At 38.8% G+C, this 18,597-nt stretch overlaps 1 protein-coding gene across 8 annotated transcripts in view; it reads left to right on the plus strand.

Moving 5' to 3' along the window:
* Positions 1–18,597, plus strand: part of MAD1L1 (mitotic arrest deficient 1 like 1) — a 999,035-nt gene that overhangs the window by 775,429 nt on the left and 205,009 nt on the right. The gene's annotated exons all lie outside the window — the stretch shown is intronic.

The following is an 18,597-nucleotide window of genomic DNA, read 5'->3' on the forward strand; positions in this document are numbered from 1 at the left end:
TAGGTGCCCAGCCCCGTGAGAGGCACCATACCAGGAGCCAATTACTCTGGCCTCTAGAAATTTAGGTTTTGGTTGGGGAGACAAAACAAACACATCTGAAACAATAGGGAACAATGTAAGACAGAATGTGATCAATGTTAATTTATGGGGCCCACGCTAAAAGAAATGTAGAAGTTCCAAGTAAAGGAAGCTACTTGGCCACAGGCTAATGTGATCCAGAAAAGCTTCGTAGAGAAAGTGGGATTTGGAACATGCCTGGAGTTGGGAGAGCCCGGGTTCAAATGAGCCCTCCGACATTTCCTAGCGGTGTGACCTTGGGCAAGTCACTTAACCCCAATTACCTAGCCCTTACCACTTCTTCTGCCTTATAAATAATTCTTAGTATCAATTGTAAGACAGATGGATAGGGTTTTTTTTAATGAGAAAAAAGGGGCAAGGGGAGAATGGATAGAGTATCATTAATTAAGTAAACAAGAGGTAGTATCTGTGTATCCGTGAGGCATGAGTCATAATTCATGATTGGAATGCAGCAATGGAAAGACATTATTTTTGAAGAGGAAGGGACAGGTGATAGAATTATATATCAAGTAGAGAATATATATTTGTATAAATGAGGAAATTGTGAATTGGCTGTGAAATGATAGAGGACATTTGAGTGAAGATCAGAGGAAAGAAAAATAGAACTGGTATTGTGGTAAACATGTATCAATCAATAAATGAGCATTTATTAAGTGTCTGCTGTGTTCTAGGTCAGTGGTTCTCAGAGTGTAGTCTCTGGACCTCTAGGGACCCCAGCACCCTTTTAGAATAGGGTCCAGAAGATCAAAACTGTTTTCACAATAATAACCATTAAGACATTATTTACCTAGAGAAAAAAGTCTTCCTTTTCTAATTAAATATCTCTGTGAGTCTGGATTTCACCCTAAACAACATATCATAAGAAACTGAATACAAAAGCAGAAATAAGAATCCAACTTTTGTGAAGCCAGATATTAAAGAGATATACAAAAATATGTAAAGCAGTGCCACTCTTCTTACATTTTGGGGAAGACATAATTATGTTCATAAAATGTTATTCATACTATATAATAATTTGATTATTATTTTTCATTAAGAAATATCCATTTAAAATTTTAATTTCCAGTAAGTTAAATATTGATAACTATAACTCATATCAATAGCACATTGGGATTCTCAATAATTTTTATTGTATAAAGTATAAAGGAGTCTTGAGACCCAAATGCTTGAGACCTGCTATTTTAGATCCTCTGCTAGATTTTTAGGGAAATTTAAAAAAAGAAAAGAAAATAGTCCTTACTGCCAAGGAGATTATATTCTGTTGGTGAAGGAATAGATACTGAAATGTTACCAAAGTAAGTAGGAATTAGTAGCAAATACCAATAAGTAGTAAGATAGGAAATTCTTGTAAATAATGGCCAAAGTGCAACAATGAAAAAATGCCTGACCAGTAGTTAAAATATATGTGTTTTTATCCTGTTATCCCAACCCTTACTCACCAGTTTTGTGATCTTGGGCAAGTTATTTCCCCAATTTGGGCCTTGGTTTGCTTGTCTAAAAGATGAGAAGGGTGAACCAGATTTTTCTTTAGGATCATTTTTCAGCTTTAGATTAGAATTCTGTGACCCTTCATTTTACCTCCACTTTATCCTCTGAAGATTTGAGGGAGGGACACAAGCACAACTTCAAGGAAGCATTTAAAAGAGCTTCCCACCCAGGAAGAAATAGCATGTCCATATATTATTAAGTTATATTTATTACAAAATATATTAAAAACAGCTTGGTTTAAATCTAGCCTCAGACACTTCCTGGCTTTGAAACTATGACTAAGTCACTTTATCCCCATTGCCTAGCCCTCACCACTCTTCTGCTTTGGAACCAATACCCAGTACTGATTCTAGGATGGAAGGTATGGGTTTAAAAAAAACAAACTAAAACAAATAAAAGGTCCTTTATCTGTGGAAAGGCCCTAGCAGCAGGCATAATTGGAAAGGTTTTGTGTTGAAGGTGGTGTTTGAAATAGTGTTGGGGGTAGGTGGGGAAGAGTGATATACTTGCATATTTTAATGTAACAAACAAACAAATTTATTTAAAAAACAGCTATAAGGACTACTAACAGATGTAAATAAGGAGTCAGTGTATTCTAGGAATGAGGCACAGCCTACGCAAAGTCCTGGAGGTGGGAGATAAGAATGTTATAAGTGAGGAAAAGCAAAAGAACCAGACAGGTGAAACCATGGAGTCCAAGAAGGAGGAGTGATGTAGAATATGACCAGAAACAGATTTCAGTCAGTTTACAAAGAGTTTTAAATGCCACACAGAAGAATTTCTATTTGCTCCTAGAGATAGTAGGGAACACTGGAATTTATTGAGGAGGAATGAATATGGTCAATCTTATTTAGGAGAAGTGCTTTGGCAGCTCTGTGGAAGGTAGTTTGTTGTGGGCTAGAACAAGGAGCAGGGAGACCACTTTAAGAGTTGATGGCAGCAGTTCAAGAAAGAGCTCATGACGGCCTGAACTTGAGCCGTGGCTATGTGAGCAGAGACCAGGACAGATGTTGAGATAGACTGGCAAGATGTGACAGCTGATTGTGTATGTGCAGTAAGAGAGATGATGCTAATATTACAAACCTAGTGACTTGAGATGCATGGTGCTCCCCTAAGGAAATATGAGGAATTTTGGGAAAAGGGTGCAGTTAGTAATAAATGTAATGAATTCTGTTTGGTTTGTGATATCTGTGAGATAGCTAGTTTGAAATAGCCACTTGTGGTAGTGGGTGAGATGGATGAGAACTCAGAAGAGAGTACAGGTCTGGGAGTAACTGAATAGAGAAGATGAAGTCACCAAGTACAAGAGTGTAGAAAGAGGGGCAATGCTCAGTGCTCAGGACAGAGGCTTTGCATGCACCAACAGTTAGAGGCCATGACATGGGCGATGAAGAAGCAAAGGCAAAGGAAACTAAGGGAAAAGTCAGGCCAGGAAACCTGTAGAAGAAAAGGTGGACCTATGCATATCAATAGCTTTTTCTGAGTCTGACTTAGGGAGATTTAGAAAAATTGTGTGTGTGTGTGTGTGGTGTGTGTGTGAGAGAGAGAGAGAGAGAGAGAGAGAGAGAGAGAGAGAGAGAGAGAGAGAGAGAGACAGACAGACAGACAGACAGACAGACAGACAGACAGACAGACAGAGAGACAGAGACCCAGAGAGAATGTTTTAAAGAGCAGGGAGATGGACATTTTTGCAGGTAGTAAAATTAAAGAAAATAAGCCAATGAATAGGAAGAATTTGAAGATTTGAGAAAATGAGAACAATGTCCTGGATATAGAAGGAGTTGAGATTAAAGATTCATGTAGAGGAACTAGCCTTGCTGAGGAGAAATACCCCCATCAGCATGTGGAATAAAGGAGAAAAATGGGGACAATGTCAAGGGATTTTATAATGGAGAGAAAGAGAAAAGGGAGTTATTCTTAGATGATCTCGCCAAAAGGAAAATGAGGTCAGACAGCTAACATAAAGGCATGATCTCATAGTGTTGGGGAAATATAAACTATACATGTTCTAGAACTCTACTAAAAACAGTAGCTCAAAAAACAATAAATATGATGAAAATGGAGAAACATGGGTGATGAAAGTACCTTGATAACCATCCTGTCTAATGAGTTGTTGTTGTTGTTGTTGAGTCATTTCCATCTTTGTTGGACATTTGGGGATTTACTGGCAAAGATCCTGGAGTAGTTTGCCATTCCCTTCTCCAGGTCATTTTACAGATAAAGAAAATGAAGTGTCTGGGCCTGGATTTGAACTTAGGTCTTCCTAACTTCAGTCCTGGTGAGCTTTCTACTGCACCTAACAGCCTGGGAAATATTACATAAAAGAAATATGGAGTTGATGTTAAGGGAAACAAGCAGAACTTGGAAAGAATATATACAACAATGACAATAATGTATATGGAAAGTACAACAAAATAAAATTAAATACTCCAAAAATTTTTTAATTTTTTTATTCTGAACTTAATACCAAATAAGAGAAGCATTTCTTTGTATAAAATAGAGCAGATTTATAGATTACTTTTTTAGGCAATATTATTATTAGGCTTATTCTCCCTTCTAACCCATTATCCCAAATTTTTAAAAATAGGAAAAACAAAACCACTTTAACAGATATACATATAAGCAAAGCATAGCTACATACTGGCTGTGTCTGAAAACGTCTTATTCTGTACTCAGAAACCATCTGTCTTGAGATAGTTAAATGTGTTTCACTGATTCTCTGGAGTTGTAGTTTGTCATTTAATTGATCAAATTTCTTAAGTCTTTCAAAGCTGTTTTTCTTTACTCCAGTATTGTTGTTATTGTTCTGCTCACTTCATCATATATTCATAGGTTCATAGAAATCTTCTGTTTCTCTGAAACCATCCATTTTATCATTTCTTATGGCCCAATAATATTCCATTATTTTCATGTACTGTAATTTGTTCAGTTGCTCCCCAATTGATAAGATTGGCCTTATTTTCTATAAGAAATTGAGCACAGATCTGCTATTTTTAATAAGCATTTAAAAATTATTATTTATCTTTTCCTTCCTTCTTTAGTCTCGTTAAAGTAGATATCTTAAAGCTGGTAGGTGGTTCAGTGGAGAGAGAGTCAGGCCTAGAGACAGGAGGAAGCCCTGGATTAAAATCTGGCCCATGACACTTCCTAGCTGTGTGATTCTGGGCAAGTCATTTAACCCCAGTTGCCTAGCCCTTACTGCTTTTTTGTCTGGGAACTGACACTCAGTATCAATTCTAAGACTGAAGGTAAGGCTTTAAAATAAATAAATAAAATAAGATAGAGACCTAATTGTAGCATTGCTAGGTCAAAAGGAATGTCAGTTTAATGACTTTGGGAATGATGTTCCAAATTGTTTTCCTGATTGACTAGACCAATTCACAACTCTACCAGCAGTGTATTAATGTACTTGTTTGTCTGCAGCCTCTCCAATAATTGTCATTTTCCATTTTGTCATCTGCCAGTGTGATGTTCATGAGGTAGAGACTCAGAGTTGTCTTAATTTGTATTTCTCTAAAGATTAGTGATTTGAAGCATTTTCTCATAGCTGTTGGTAGCTTGCATTTCTTCCTTTGAAAATTTTCTGTTTCTATCTTTTGACTATCTTTAGAAAAATGTTTCTTTTTCTTATGTATTTCAATCACTTCCCTATATATCTGGGACATCAACCCTTTATCAGAGAAATTTGCTGCAAAAGAATGAAGTAAAGTTTTAGTCATCAAGCTTGGCCCCAAAGAAGAGATATGAGAAGGTACCTCCTCCCCCTTTTTGGCAAAAAGGAGGAATTATGGGTGTGGAATACTACATTTAATGCCAGACTTTTTTGATATGTTGGTTATTTTTGCTGAATTGGGTTTTTTCCCTTCTTTTTTATTCCTTGTAATAAAGAATGGCTTTTCTGGGACAGGGTGAGTAAAAGGATACACTGGGAAATATAGATAATATAAAAACATGATATCAGTAAAAATCTGTTTAAAAATAACTTATAAATTGTTGATTTGCCTCAGTGACCTTTTAGCTCTTTAAAAAAAAGTTAAAAGAAGTAATGGAGTCTGATATTATGGACCTAATTTGGACTGATAGAGAAGAGTAGGTTACCATAGTAGAAAGGGCAGGAGCTTTGGTGGAAAGTTGACTGTTCATCTTCAAATTTAAGATAGATAAGAAAATTAAATCTCGGTTGGCTTTGGCATTCACACTAGTTCTAGAAGAGCAACTTTCAGTGAATTCAGAGAAAAAAATTAGTAGCCTATCATGACCCATAGGGCAAAGATTATTGACCTTTTGGGTGTCTTTAATCACATCCCAGGACTTTGATAATGATTGAAGAAAAGGCTTTCCTTATAGGTCAGTAAAAATAAAAATGTAGTTCCCCTCCACCCCATCCAAGTTTATTCACAAATCTCTTCGGATTGAACCTGAATGGGATGATCCCAAGAATGAAAATCTGACGACACAGACTATTTTGAGGAGTAAATGGGGGAAGTTGTATAAAGAAACATGTTACTCTACCAAAAATTCACTGCTTAGCTCAGATTTTAAAATATAAAGACACATAAACATAGAAGTGCTCCTCCCCCCCCAAAAAAAAGCTGTATCAAAACTTTTAGGATGCCATATTGTGTATGTGTGTGTGTAAAGACAGAGAAAGAAAGTCAGGATAAAAAAATATAAAAGTACAGAATAGAGCAGAGAAGTTCGGAAGGAAACACAGCAAGGCAATTTTATTATTAGCAGTTTAAATTTTATATATGTGTGTGTATATATATATATATATGTATATACATACATATATATGTATGTATGTATGTATTAAAGAACCGTATGCATCAGAAGCTCACTGTTGACAAGAGTGAATTCAAAGACAAGAGAAATTTACCCAAAATGACCACACTTATAGTAGGGCAGAAATCTAAGATTTCTCAAGAAGGAGCTAAATATTATTGCTGTTTTAATCATACCTGTGGTGCATTGGTTCTAAGGCAGAAGAGAGGTAAGGACTAGGCAAGGGAGGTGAAGTGACTTGCTCAGGGTCACCCAGCTAGGAAATATCTGAGGTCAGAACCTCAGGACTTCCCATCCTTAGGCCTGACTCTCCATCCATTCTGCTACTTAACTGCCCCCATCATGAAAAATTTTCAAGCAGAGACCCTGGATGCCCACTTGTTACAGCGGTTGAATAGAATGTTTCAGCTTTCTGCTTCAATATAGTTCTTTTTTTTTTTTAAACTCTTACCTTCTGTCTTGGAGTCAATACTGTGTATTGGCTCCAAGGCAGAAGAGTGGTAAGGGCTAGGCAATGGGGGTCAAGTGACTTGCCCAGGGTCACACAGCTGGGATGTGTCTGAGGCCAGATTTGAACCTAGGACCTCCCATCTCTAGGACTGACTCTCAATCCACCGATCTACCCAGCTGCCTCCTGCTTTAATATAGTTCTGCTGAATTGACCTTTTTGGATTTCCCTCCTCAAGTTATTATGTACTTATCTCCTCCCTGTGGAATGTGAACTCCTTGAAAACAAGCATTTTTTGGTCCTAGCCTAGCATCATATACACAGAAGATATTTTCATACTTGTTGGATTGGATTAGAGGGGATGATTTTGGAGAAGCTGGCTCTGAGATTCTACATCATGCTATCAACGGACTTTTCTTCTGTTGGGCCTAGCCGCGCTTTGCCTCCACATGTGTGACTACCACACTCTCCTCCTTTCTTGCCTTTTGACCTGGCGTTTGACCCTAGTCCGTGGACATGTGCACAGGTGTGGGGACTCATCAAACCAGATAGGTGTCTTTGGCAAGTAAACCAATGAAGCCTTTCTCCGGGTACTCCTATTAGAATGATAGCTTTATTCTGGCACAGGCTGACCGCTCTTTCTGAAGACCAGCTGGGCAGGATGGGAGCTGCAACAAGCAGAATAATAACCAGTCTCTGATGGATGGGGAATTGCAGTAAATGCCTGAATAGTGACCTTTCAGCCTTCTCCTTTTTATCTGCAGAGTACAAACTAGTCAGTTAATTTGGGGGTGGTTTTCAGGAAGACAGGATCCTAGAAATAAACTCCCAGCACATCCAAGAGTGCCTGACTAGCCTGGCTAGGCTTGTGCCAAAGCTCTCCTCTCTGTTTGTCTGAGTCTCGGGCCTGCTCCGTACAGGTGACAAAGTTCTAATGTGGTGCTCCCAGGGATTGCACAGGAACTGAACAAGAATGTTCTCTGAGGAAGCAATGTTTGTGCCACCTCTACAGAAGGTACTACAGAGCCATTTTTCCAGGAGGTCTGAAGTTCTGAGAACTGATAAACATCTTTTGCTGCCTTAAGCTGCTTCTCCTTTCAGAGAGGAGTCTTTTCTCTAATTCTAAAATCTCTTTCTGGTTCTTAATCCTGACCTTGGGCACGTCAGTTCATGTTTGCAGGACTCTGGTTTCTGATCCGCACGGTGGGTTAGATGGATATTCTCTATCGTCCTTTGATCCTATGACCCATGACACTGTCACTGTTCAAAACTGTTAACCACTGAGGCAGCTAAGTAGCACAATGAATAGAGCACCAGGCCTGGAATTAGGAGGCCCTGGGTTCAAATGTGACCTCAGATGTTTCCTAGCTGTGTGACCCCAGGCAAGTCACTTAACCCCAATTTCTTAACTCTTAACATTCTTTTACCTTGTTTTCAAGGAGTTAATATGCCAAATTATGCAAAAAAAATACTTTCTGTTGATTCTAAAACACAACATGAGTATTTTTTTATAGCCCTTTATCACCTCCCCTGTTGCCTGCAGACACATTCTAGTGTCTCTCCAGAGACCCAGGATTCTCTTGAATGCCCAACTTAGACTCGTCCTCCATTATGAGGCTTGCTCTTGACAAACTGGTCCTTTTGCTGTTCCCCTACTATACCTTTATACTTTCTTCCTCTCATTCTTTTCTCATGATGCATAGAGTGATCTTTCCTGCTTCTCTCTGTCTATTTGCCTTCTCCCCAAATATGGAAGTCTAAACCAAGTTCTACTCCATACCCTTATAGAATCCAGGTTAAAGAGGACTTAGAAGTCAGTTAGCTCAGTATCTTAGCCAATATTGTAATCCCTGCTTCCTTGAGAAATGGTTATTCAGTTTCCCATGAGCAATAAAGTTCCTATTTATTTTGGACTGAAATCTGCCCCTGATACTGCCTTTCACCATTCATCTGATTTCTGCTCTTTGGAGGCACACAAACATAAAGCTTCCTAGAAAGGGTGCTGTATGACTGTTTTAAATATTTGAAGACAATCATCCTGACCCCCTAACTCATCCCATGTCTTCCCCAGAGGACATTTTTCCAATCCTTTCAAGTATTCTCCATAATCTTGTAGTTTCCCAAATCCTCCTTTTATCAGTTGTTTCCTTTTGGATACAGTTTATTTATATCTCTCTATGAATGAGTAAATGGTTGAAATGACCAGATACCCAAAGCCGGACATAATGCTCTTAACTTTTGTTTTGTTTTTGTTGTTCATTCATTTCAAATGTGTCTGGCTCTTTATGATCCAGTTTGGTGTTTTCTTGGCAAAGATATTGGGGTGGTTCTCCATTTCCTTCTCCAGCTCATTTTACAGATGAAGAAATGGAGGCACATAGGATAAAATGACTTGCAGCCTCACCCAGCTGGTAAGTGTCTGAGGTCAGATTTGAACTCAGGTCATCCTCCAGAACCAGTGCTCTATCCACTGCACCACCTAACTCTCCAAAGCTCTTTACTACTTCATAGTATTTGTATTTATTAACTTTATTTTTTGTACTTAGATTTAATATGTACTTAATATATTCCTTCTTAGAATGAAATCTCATTTGCAAGCAGCTATTATTTCATTCTTCGTATCTCTAGCACAGCTCCGGACACACGGTAGATGCTTAATAAATGAGGGGAGATTGATTGTTTGAAGTGGTTTTAGTGTTCTAGAATTCTGTTGCTGGCAGTATCACCTTCCTTAGCCCAATTCAGATTTTTACCTTCCTTACTGTCATATTTCATCCTGTTTGACCTTTTGTTCTACTCAGTAATGGTCATTTTGAATCCCAATTCAGTCATCAAAAATACTGGCCATTTGATTCAGCTTTCAGTCATCCACAGATTTAATAAGTATCACTTCTACGTGCAAATTCAAGTCATTGATAGAAATGTTCATCTGTCAAGCCTTTCCTAATGACTTCCAGCTCACAATGATTCCTTCCTCTGTACTACTAGAGTGCTGGTCATCTCTACCATTTGCCTGGCAATTAGCATGTACTGCTTCTTGTAGTCAGTTGTCTTTTCATGTTTATACGATGTGACGTGAAAGTAATGAGATGAATTTGTGTGTCTGCCCCATGGTGTCTAGTGTTACTTTGTAGCACATCTCATTTTAAAAATCCTTACTTTCCTTCTTAGAATCAACACTGTATATTGGTTCTAAGGCAGAAGAGCAGTAAGGGCTAGGGAAAAGAGGGTTAAGTGACTTGCCCAGGGTCATACAGCCAGCTAAAATAATTTTTAAAAAATTAACAATCATTTATTTTCTCTTTATTGTATTTTAAGTTTCTTTGTACATTCAAGTAAAAATTCAGCAACCATTTATGAAATGCCACTATTTACAAGACACTCTACTAGGCCCTGGAGAATATATAAAGATGAATAAAGCACTATCTCTGCTCTCAAAGAACTTGTCTCATATGGGAGAGAAAAATATATAGAGAAGAAAGGTGGGTAAGGACTATTGGAGCAATACCTTTGTTGGCTGCTGTGGGGCATTGTTGTACACCTGTATAACTCTCAGGTCTGTCACCCAGCCAAAGGAGAAGAAAATCAGAATTCAAAAAGGGATGATAAAGGGAGGTGGAAGAGTTCTATGAAGGTAGGAAATAGGCTTATAAATTGCATGTTGCCTCAATTTTGTGGCCTTCAATCTTTCCTTAAGATTATGGGTTCTTCGAGATTCATAAATATATGAGTTTTTTTACTCTTTTGATAACTGGACTTAATATAATGGCTTTCCTTTGCATTCCTATGTATTTTAATTTATACATTATTCTGGAAATGGATTCATAGTTCTTCTCCAGATTGCCAAAGGGGTCTATTACACACACAAAAAGGTTAAGAACCACTGCTTTAGAAAAAGGCCTTTGAGGTTTTTCAATTGCTTGAAAGGTAGTTTGGGGAGTTTATTTTGTTTTTAAAATATTGTTGTGCTATCTGGCAAGTCATAACATGATCCCAGGTCAGCCTATACCACCTGTCAACACACAAGCCTGGAAATTGCCCATAAACATTTCTAGTGCCATGCCATGCCAGACCAGCGTTGCAATCTGAATGGAGACTTGCCCCCAAGAGAGGGCTTCACGTGTCAACCTTGGTCTGTACAGTGGAGTTTCCCCTTAGACAGGATATAGCATTGTCAAAGATGTCAAGAATAAGGCTGCGTGTGCATGTGTGCGTGCGTGCGTGCGTGTGTGTGTGTGTGTGTGTGTGTGTGTGTGTGTGTGTTTTATGGCTTTGTTTGTTTTTGCATTGGGTGAGATTGGTTCTTCTCCTTTGGTAACAAAAGCCACTGTTTTTCAGGCAACACCTGGTTTCTCCTCAAGCCTGAAGATCTTGTCTTCTTACTATTATCACCTATCAAACTTTCTATATTTGATTCCTATTTTACCTCCCCAATCCCCTTTAAAAAAAAAGAATGAAGCAACAGTTATACAAGCTCTCAAAATAGACCAAGTCAGAACAGCCGGGTGGTTCAGTGGATAGAGAGCCAATCTTGGAGACAGAAGATCCCAAGTTCAAATGTAGCCTCCTAACTGTGTGACCCTGGGCAAGTCACTTAACCTATTGCCTGACCTTTACTGATTTCCTGTCTTAGAACCCATGCATTAATTTTTTTTAATTTGGAAATTTTTACTTAATTAATTAATTTAGGATATTTTTCCATGGTTACAAGATTCATGTTATTTCCCTCCCCTCCCTCTACCCCATCTTGTAGGCAACACACAATTCCACTGGGTTTTACATGTGTCATTGATCAAGACCTATTTCCATATTATTGATATTGGCACTAGGGTGATCCTTTAGAGTCTACATCCCCAATCCTATCCCCATTGACCCATGTGATCAAGCAGTTGTTTTTCTTCTGGGTTTCTACTCCCACAGTTCTTTCTCTGGATGTGGATAGTGTTCTTTCTCATAAGTCCCCCAGAATTGTCCTTAATCATTGCATTGCTGCTAGTAGAGAAGTCCATTACATTTTATTATACTACAGTGTGTCAGTCTCTGTGTACAATATTCTCCTGGTTCTGCTCCTCTCACTCTGCATCATTTCCTGGAGGTTGTTCCAGTTCCCATGGAATTCCTCCACTTTATTGTTCCTTTTAGCATAATAGTATTCCATTACCAACATATACCACAATTTGTTCAGCCATTCCCCAATTGAAGGGCATCCCCTCATTTTCCAATTCTTTGCCACCACAAAAAGCATGGCTATGAGTATTTTTATACAAGTCTTTTTCCTTATGATCTCTGGTATGATCATACCAGCAGTGGTATGGCTGGATCCAAGGGCAGATAACCTTTTAGTGCCCTTTGGGCATAGTTCCAAATTTATAGTATTGATTTTAAGACAGAAGGGAGGGAGGGAGGGAGGGAGAAAGAGAAGGAAGGAATGAAGAAATGAAGGAAATAATTTGGCCATCAAGAGGTTATGAAATTATGAAAAATATTTTATAGCTACTTCATCTTTTCTAGCACTAAACCTTCATTTTGTAATCTGTATGAATCCCTCCACTTATCATTATAATTATTTAATTGAAAACTCTGGGTTACAAATATTTTGAAAACCTGAAAAATTTTTGTGCTTCATTCAATTTGGCAAAGATTTAATAAATGCCTTCCATGTCTAAGGCACTGTACTGGGTGCTAGGGATACAAAGATCAAAAAATATCAGAACCAAAAAACCCTGCTATCATCCCTCATGGAGCTTACATGAGTGATATTTATTGGACATAGATCAGTAAAAGCGAGGTCATTTGAGAAGAGAGAGCAGTAACATGATAGAATAAGAATGATTTTATGTACAAAGTTATACATGGACTGAGCTGTGAAAAAAGATAAGGATTTTGGGAGAAGTAGGTGAGGAAGATATATATTTCAGTCATGGGTGACAGCTTTGCAAAGACCCAGAGTTGGAAGATGGAATTCGGAGTTGAGGAAATAACTAGTAGAACAGAAGGGAAGAGAGAGGCACTAAGTATGTAATAGTAGATTGGCCAGATTATAGGAATGTTATTCTCAAGGCAAAAGGGAGCCACTAAGTTTTTTATCTAGAGAAATGACGTGCTATATACTTTTACGTTATAGATATTATTTTGGCAGCAGTATAGCATTTGGATGGGGGTGGGGGGGAGGAGTCGCTGAAAGCATGGAGACCGACTGGATTATCAAAGAAAAGAAAAGAGGAACTTAGAGTTAAAGCTAAAAGAGCCCTCTGTTGTAGCAGGTCAAGAACAGGTGCCCAAACCAAGGTGTTGGCTCTGTGAATGAAGAAGAGACAGAGTCTAGAGATGTTATAGAAAGAAAATGGATAAAACAGGGTAGATATGTGGATATTGGAGTGGACATAAAGGAATGATGATACCTTTACTAGAAATAAGGAAATTTGGTGGAGGTAAGGAAAGATGACTTCTATTTCTTTCTTTCTCTCTCTCTTTTTTTTTTTACCAATTGCATATAATAACATATTTCCACACAAGTCTTCCTAAGATATATGATCAAACTTATCTCTCTCCCCCTTCCTTTTCCCCTCCCATTGCTGGCAGACAATTCAATCTGGGTTATACATGTGTTATCATACAAAACTTATTTCCATTTTTATAAATGAATATTTTTATTGAATAATTTTATAAAACCAAACCCCACAAAAATCCAAATAAACATTAGAAAAATCATATGCTTTCATCTGCATTCTGGTTCCATCACTTCTTTCTCTGGAGAGCATTGTTTGTCATAAGCCCCTCATAATTGTTCTGAATCATTGTATTGCTAATAATAGCTAAGGATGACTTCCATTTTGGATAGGTTGAGTTTAAGGTGCTGATAGGATGGCATACAGGAGGAAACGTTCATTAGGCATTTGGAGATATGGGACTAGAGCTCAGAAGAGAGATTATACCTAGATTGACAAGAATCTGAAGGAGCTGAGCTGATGGAATCATCAAAGGGGACAATATAAAGAGAAAACTGGAGAGGGCTTAGGACACATGATAGATGATGGGCAGTTTCCAGCAAAGAAGATTGTTTGGAAATGATCAGAAAAGGAGGAAAAGATCCAGAAAAAAATAGTAGTGTGATGAGAGCCAAGGGAGGACAATGTACCTGGAATAGTACAGCATTAATGGTTTCAAAAGCTACAGAAGTCAAGGAGAATGAGGACTTTGATTAGGAAGTTAAGGATTGTTTGTAATCTTGAAGTGATTGTTTTTCACTGAGTACATATATGAAAGCCAGATTTCAAGAATTTGAGAAGTAAATGGAATGTGGAGAAGTAGAGGTCATATGTGTGATTAATGTTTTCTGATGAGATGACAATGAAAAAAAGAATGAAGAAGTCCTTGATTATAAGGGTAGCAATCAGGTGGAGAACAGGACTATGATTCAGTTACTGATTTCTTAAGGAAAAATTAATAAGAGGCTAATAGATGATTGCTATAAGATCTGATTGGTATGGAATGACTCTCAAAAGAGGAGAGGTTTCTGTGTGATGGTGTCGAGGATAAGGAACATACCTGCTCCTTTGGCCCATTAGTCTCAGGCTGGGAAACTTGTATTTGAAGGCATTTCATGTCAGGTTTCCTAATTGTAAGACATTAGTTCTTTCAAACTCAGCAACTTTCCCCATTATTGTATGGCCTCAAGATCTTGTTAATCTGCCCTGGCCCAGCAAGAATGATACATAGGTTTGAGATTTTATTTTTCTTTCTTTTTTACTTAAATTTATTTATTTATTTAGAATATTTTTCCATGGTTTCATGATTCATGATTTTTTTCCACTTTCCTTCCCTCCCCCCTCCCTGAGCTGGCAAGCAATTCAGCTGGGTTTTACATATATCATTGTTCAAAACCTATTTCTATATTATTCATATTTGCAGTAGAGTGATCATTTAACACCAAAACCCCAATCATATCCCCACTGAACCATGTGATCAATCATATTCCTCTGCATTTCTGCTCCCACGGTTCTTTCTCTGGATATGGATAGTGTTCTTTCTCTTAGGTCCCTCTGGATTGTCCTGGGTCATTGCATTGCTGCTAGTAGAAAAGTCTATTGCATTTGATTGTGCCACAATATTTCACTTTCTGTGTACCATGTTCTGGTTCTGCTCCTTTCGCTCTGAATCAGTTCAAGGAGGTTCTTCCAGTTCATATAGAAATCCTTTCAGTTCGTTATTCCTTTGAGCACAATAGTATTCCATCACCATCAGACGCCACAATTTGTTCAGCCATTCCCCAATCGAGGGACAGCCCCTCATTTTCCAATTTTTTGCTACCCCAAAGAATGCAGCTATGAATATTTTTGTACAAATATTTTTCCTTATTGAGATTTTTTTTCTTATCCATTGTATCTCATTTCTTTTGTTTCTTGTTTTGGAGGTAATGTCCAAGTTGGAGTCAGCCCTCAAATTTCCCTAAAGAGCTTCTTTGCTAGTCACAGTCTTAGTTCAACCCCTCATCAATTCTCCTCTGGAATACTTTAGTAGCCTTATTACTGGTCTGGGCTTCCAACTTCATGTCTCTTCCCACTCTAATAACTGCCAAGGTGATTTTCCTAAAGTGTAGGTCTGACCATATCACCACCATTGCTGTTGCTCCCTTGCTCACTGAGCTACAGAAGTCCCTGTTCCCTATGGGGTCAACTGTCAGTCCTTGAGATATAAAGCCTTTCCTGACCGGTCCTGCCTGCATTTGCTGTCTGCTCATCTTTTATTCTACTTTACTATCAGTTCTTCCAACACAACGTTCCATCTGCTGTCTTCACTCCTTTTTACTGGTGGGCCCCCAAGCCTCGAATGAACCTCCCCTTCTTAGTTTCCCTAGCTTCCTTCACAATTAGTACAAAGCCACCTTCCACAAGAGATCTTTGGCAGGCTCTGCTCCGAGAGCCTTCTACTTCCTTCTACTCTGTATTTGTTTGGTATATATTTATCCTATTAGAATGTGAGGTCTTTCAGAGTTACTTTTCTTTGCATACCCAACACTTAGCACACACAGTGTCTGACATGAACTAAAGACTTAATAAATGCTAGTTGAGGGACATCTAGGTGGCTCAGTGGACAGAGAGCTAGGCCTAGAGATGGGAGGTTCTGAGTACAAATCTTCCCTCAGACACTTCCTAGCTGTGTGATTCTTATGAAATGACTCAACCCCATTTGCCTAGCCCTGATGACTCTTTTGCCTTAGAGCCAATATTGTATTGATTTTTAAGACAGAAGGTAAGGATGTTTTTTTAAAGCTAGTTCGCTAACTGTTCCTGCCTTAGATCCTAGCGCAGCCCCCCAAATGGCACTGGAGGGGTTTCTGACTCCTGCCTTGTCATCAGGTAGACAAGCTACCCTTTGTGCCTAGAGACAAAGCACAGACCACCAGCAGCCTTGTTCCATTACACATTCACTCTGAGAAGAAGTCCTGAAACCTAGCCAAATGCTTTTTTCTACTCTGGTGCTGGCTTCTTCCTTTTTCTGACACAGGCTGTGGGGCACATCTCAAATGATTGGTGGCAGAAGCAGATGTTTTCTTTGCCTGCTAAAGGAGCAGCAAGTCCTTGGCAGCTGCTCTGGGGCATTTTGACCTCTTCACCTCCAGCCTGCATTGGTATCCATATACCATACAACCTGTATCCATACACATTTTCAGCAGGCATGTGTACACCAGTGCCATCCAGTCCCGCTGCAGCTATCTCTTTCAGTCAAGGGTTTCTTCAAGGACCTCTAACAAGGGAACAGGGATAGAGCCTGGGCCTGTCCTGATGAGTCCCAAATTTCCCAGGACCCCATAAACCTTTCTTCATTTTGCTTGCTTAGCTCAGGCTTCTGAGATGGAGAAGAATCCTGATAGTTTAGTGACTTAGACATCATGGAGGCACCAAGATTTGGTTTGGGATATGGATGGAGGAGCAGACTCCCGTTTTAATTGCCTACCGTACAGATTTGTTAACCTAGCCTAATCCTAGCAAAGATTTCTAAAAGCCTTTGGAGTGGAATAGTAATGAACTGAGAGTCAAGATGTGATAACCTAAATTCTAGTTCTGACTCGGCACTCACCACTGAGTGACCTTGAACAAGTTAATATTATAACTTGCCTCAATTTTTTCAGACAAGACTGTCTCAAAGGCCATTTCTAGCTCCAGCATTTTGATTCTCCTATTGTGTTTATAGGGTAGAGTACTCTTTGCATACCAGATAGAGAAACTGTCACCCTCCTTGGACCACTGGAAATAATTTCTAGGTGCTCATGTTCCTCTTTTCTCCTTCCCTACCCATCTTAGGAATTGTGCAAAAATGTACCAAAAAAAAAAAATAGACTCTTCTACAAGCCCCTGGATGAAATTATATGACCAGAATGTAAGAGAAGAGCCTTAGTGAAATTCAGTCTAACCATTTCACTTTATAGAGGAGGAAAGTAAATGAGTGACTTCATTCCTTCAATTTTACTTCATTCTTTCCTTTTATGGAGGAGGAAAGAAAATGGATGACTTTATTCCTTCATTTTTTACTTTATTCTTTCTGATTATAGAATAGGAAAGAAAAGGAGTGACTTCATTTCTTCATTAAAGAAACAAACAGAAAACAACCTTGCCTTCTGTGTTAGAATCAATACTGTGCATTGGTTCCAAGGCCGAACAGTGGTAACAGGTAGGCAATTGGATTGCCCAGGATCATACAGTTAGGAAGTGTCTGAGGGCAGATTTGAACTCAGGACCTTCTATCTCTGGGCTCTCAATCTACTGAAGCACTTACCTGTGCCCTCATTCTGTCATTTTTTTGTTTTACTTTTTAGAGAAGGAAAGAAAATGAGTCTTCTCTGGTTATAGGCCCAGCATATTAAGTTCATAAGGAGACAGATTTTCATAGGGCTTTTTCTTGTGTCTAGTGCAAAAGATCAGCCCTCAAATGGACAGCTCTTTTGCACCCACTGAGACTTCTTAATTTACCAGTCTTCCTTCACTAGGGGTGCAATCAGGAATGCCTATCTTCAGTTGACATTGACTTATAATATTCTTACTTTTGTGATGGTAGACTGAGAATAGAAACCTGTTCTCATCTCACCTAAGGCTAACAGCAGAGGACAGTATTTCCTCCCCACCATTATTCCCATATAGCATCCTTAAACAACCACAAATACTTGAAGAGACCTGAAATATCTGCCTGGATCAAGGCCTGGTGCTGTGTACCTCTCAGTAGAGAATTCCCCCACTTCCTCAGATCATATTCCTTCCATCTCAAGTTATCATGTGTGTGCCTTTCTACTTACCAAATTATTTCCTGCATATAAAATGTAACTTGAATTCAGGAATCCCAGTGCTTGAACAGTGATTTGCATTCAGTAAATGCCATTGGATTGTGTTGATTGATTCCCTTTTATTTTACAGTTGAGGAAACTGAGGGTCAGGTATTAAAGGAGCAACCCAAGGTTATACAGTGGCTTTATTATGTGTGAAGCCAGATTTTCCACACTCTGAATCTAGAATTCTTGTCTTCTTGTTCTCTACTACCACACATGGAGAGGGCACAGCAGTGTTCCTGGTACTCAATATTTTGCCCAGTTTGTTTATTGCATTTTGTCTCTGGCTCTGAGGCCTTTCCTTTGCTTTAATGGTTCAGATTATCTAAACAAGGGGCAGCTGGGTGACTCAATGGACAGACAGCCAGGCCTAGACACAGGAAGTCTTTGGTTCCAATCTGGCCTCAGATAATTCCTAGTTGTGTGACCCTGGGCAAGTCACTTAATCTCATTTACCTAACCTGTACTAGTCTTCTGC

This window comes from Monodelphis domestica, chromosome 7 (genome assembly GCF_027887165.1).
Source record: "Monodelphis domestica isolate mMonDom1 chromosome 7, mMonDom1.pri, whole genome shotgun sequence".
Taxonomy (NCBI): domain Eukaryota; kingdom Metazoa; phylum Chordata; class Mammalia; order Didelphimorphia; family Didelphidae; genus Monodelphis; species Monodelphis domestica.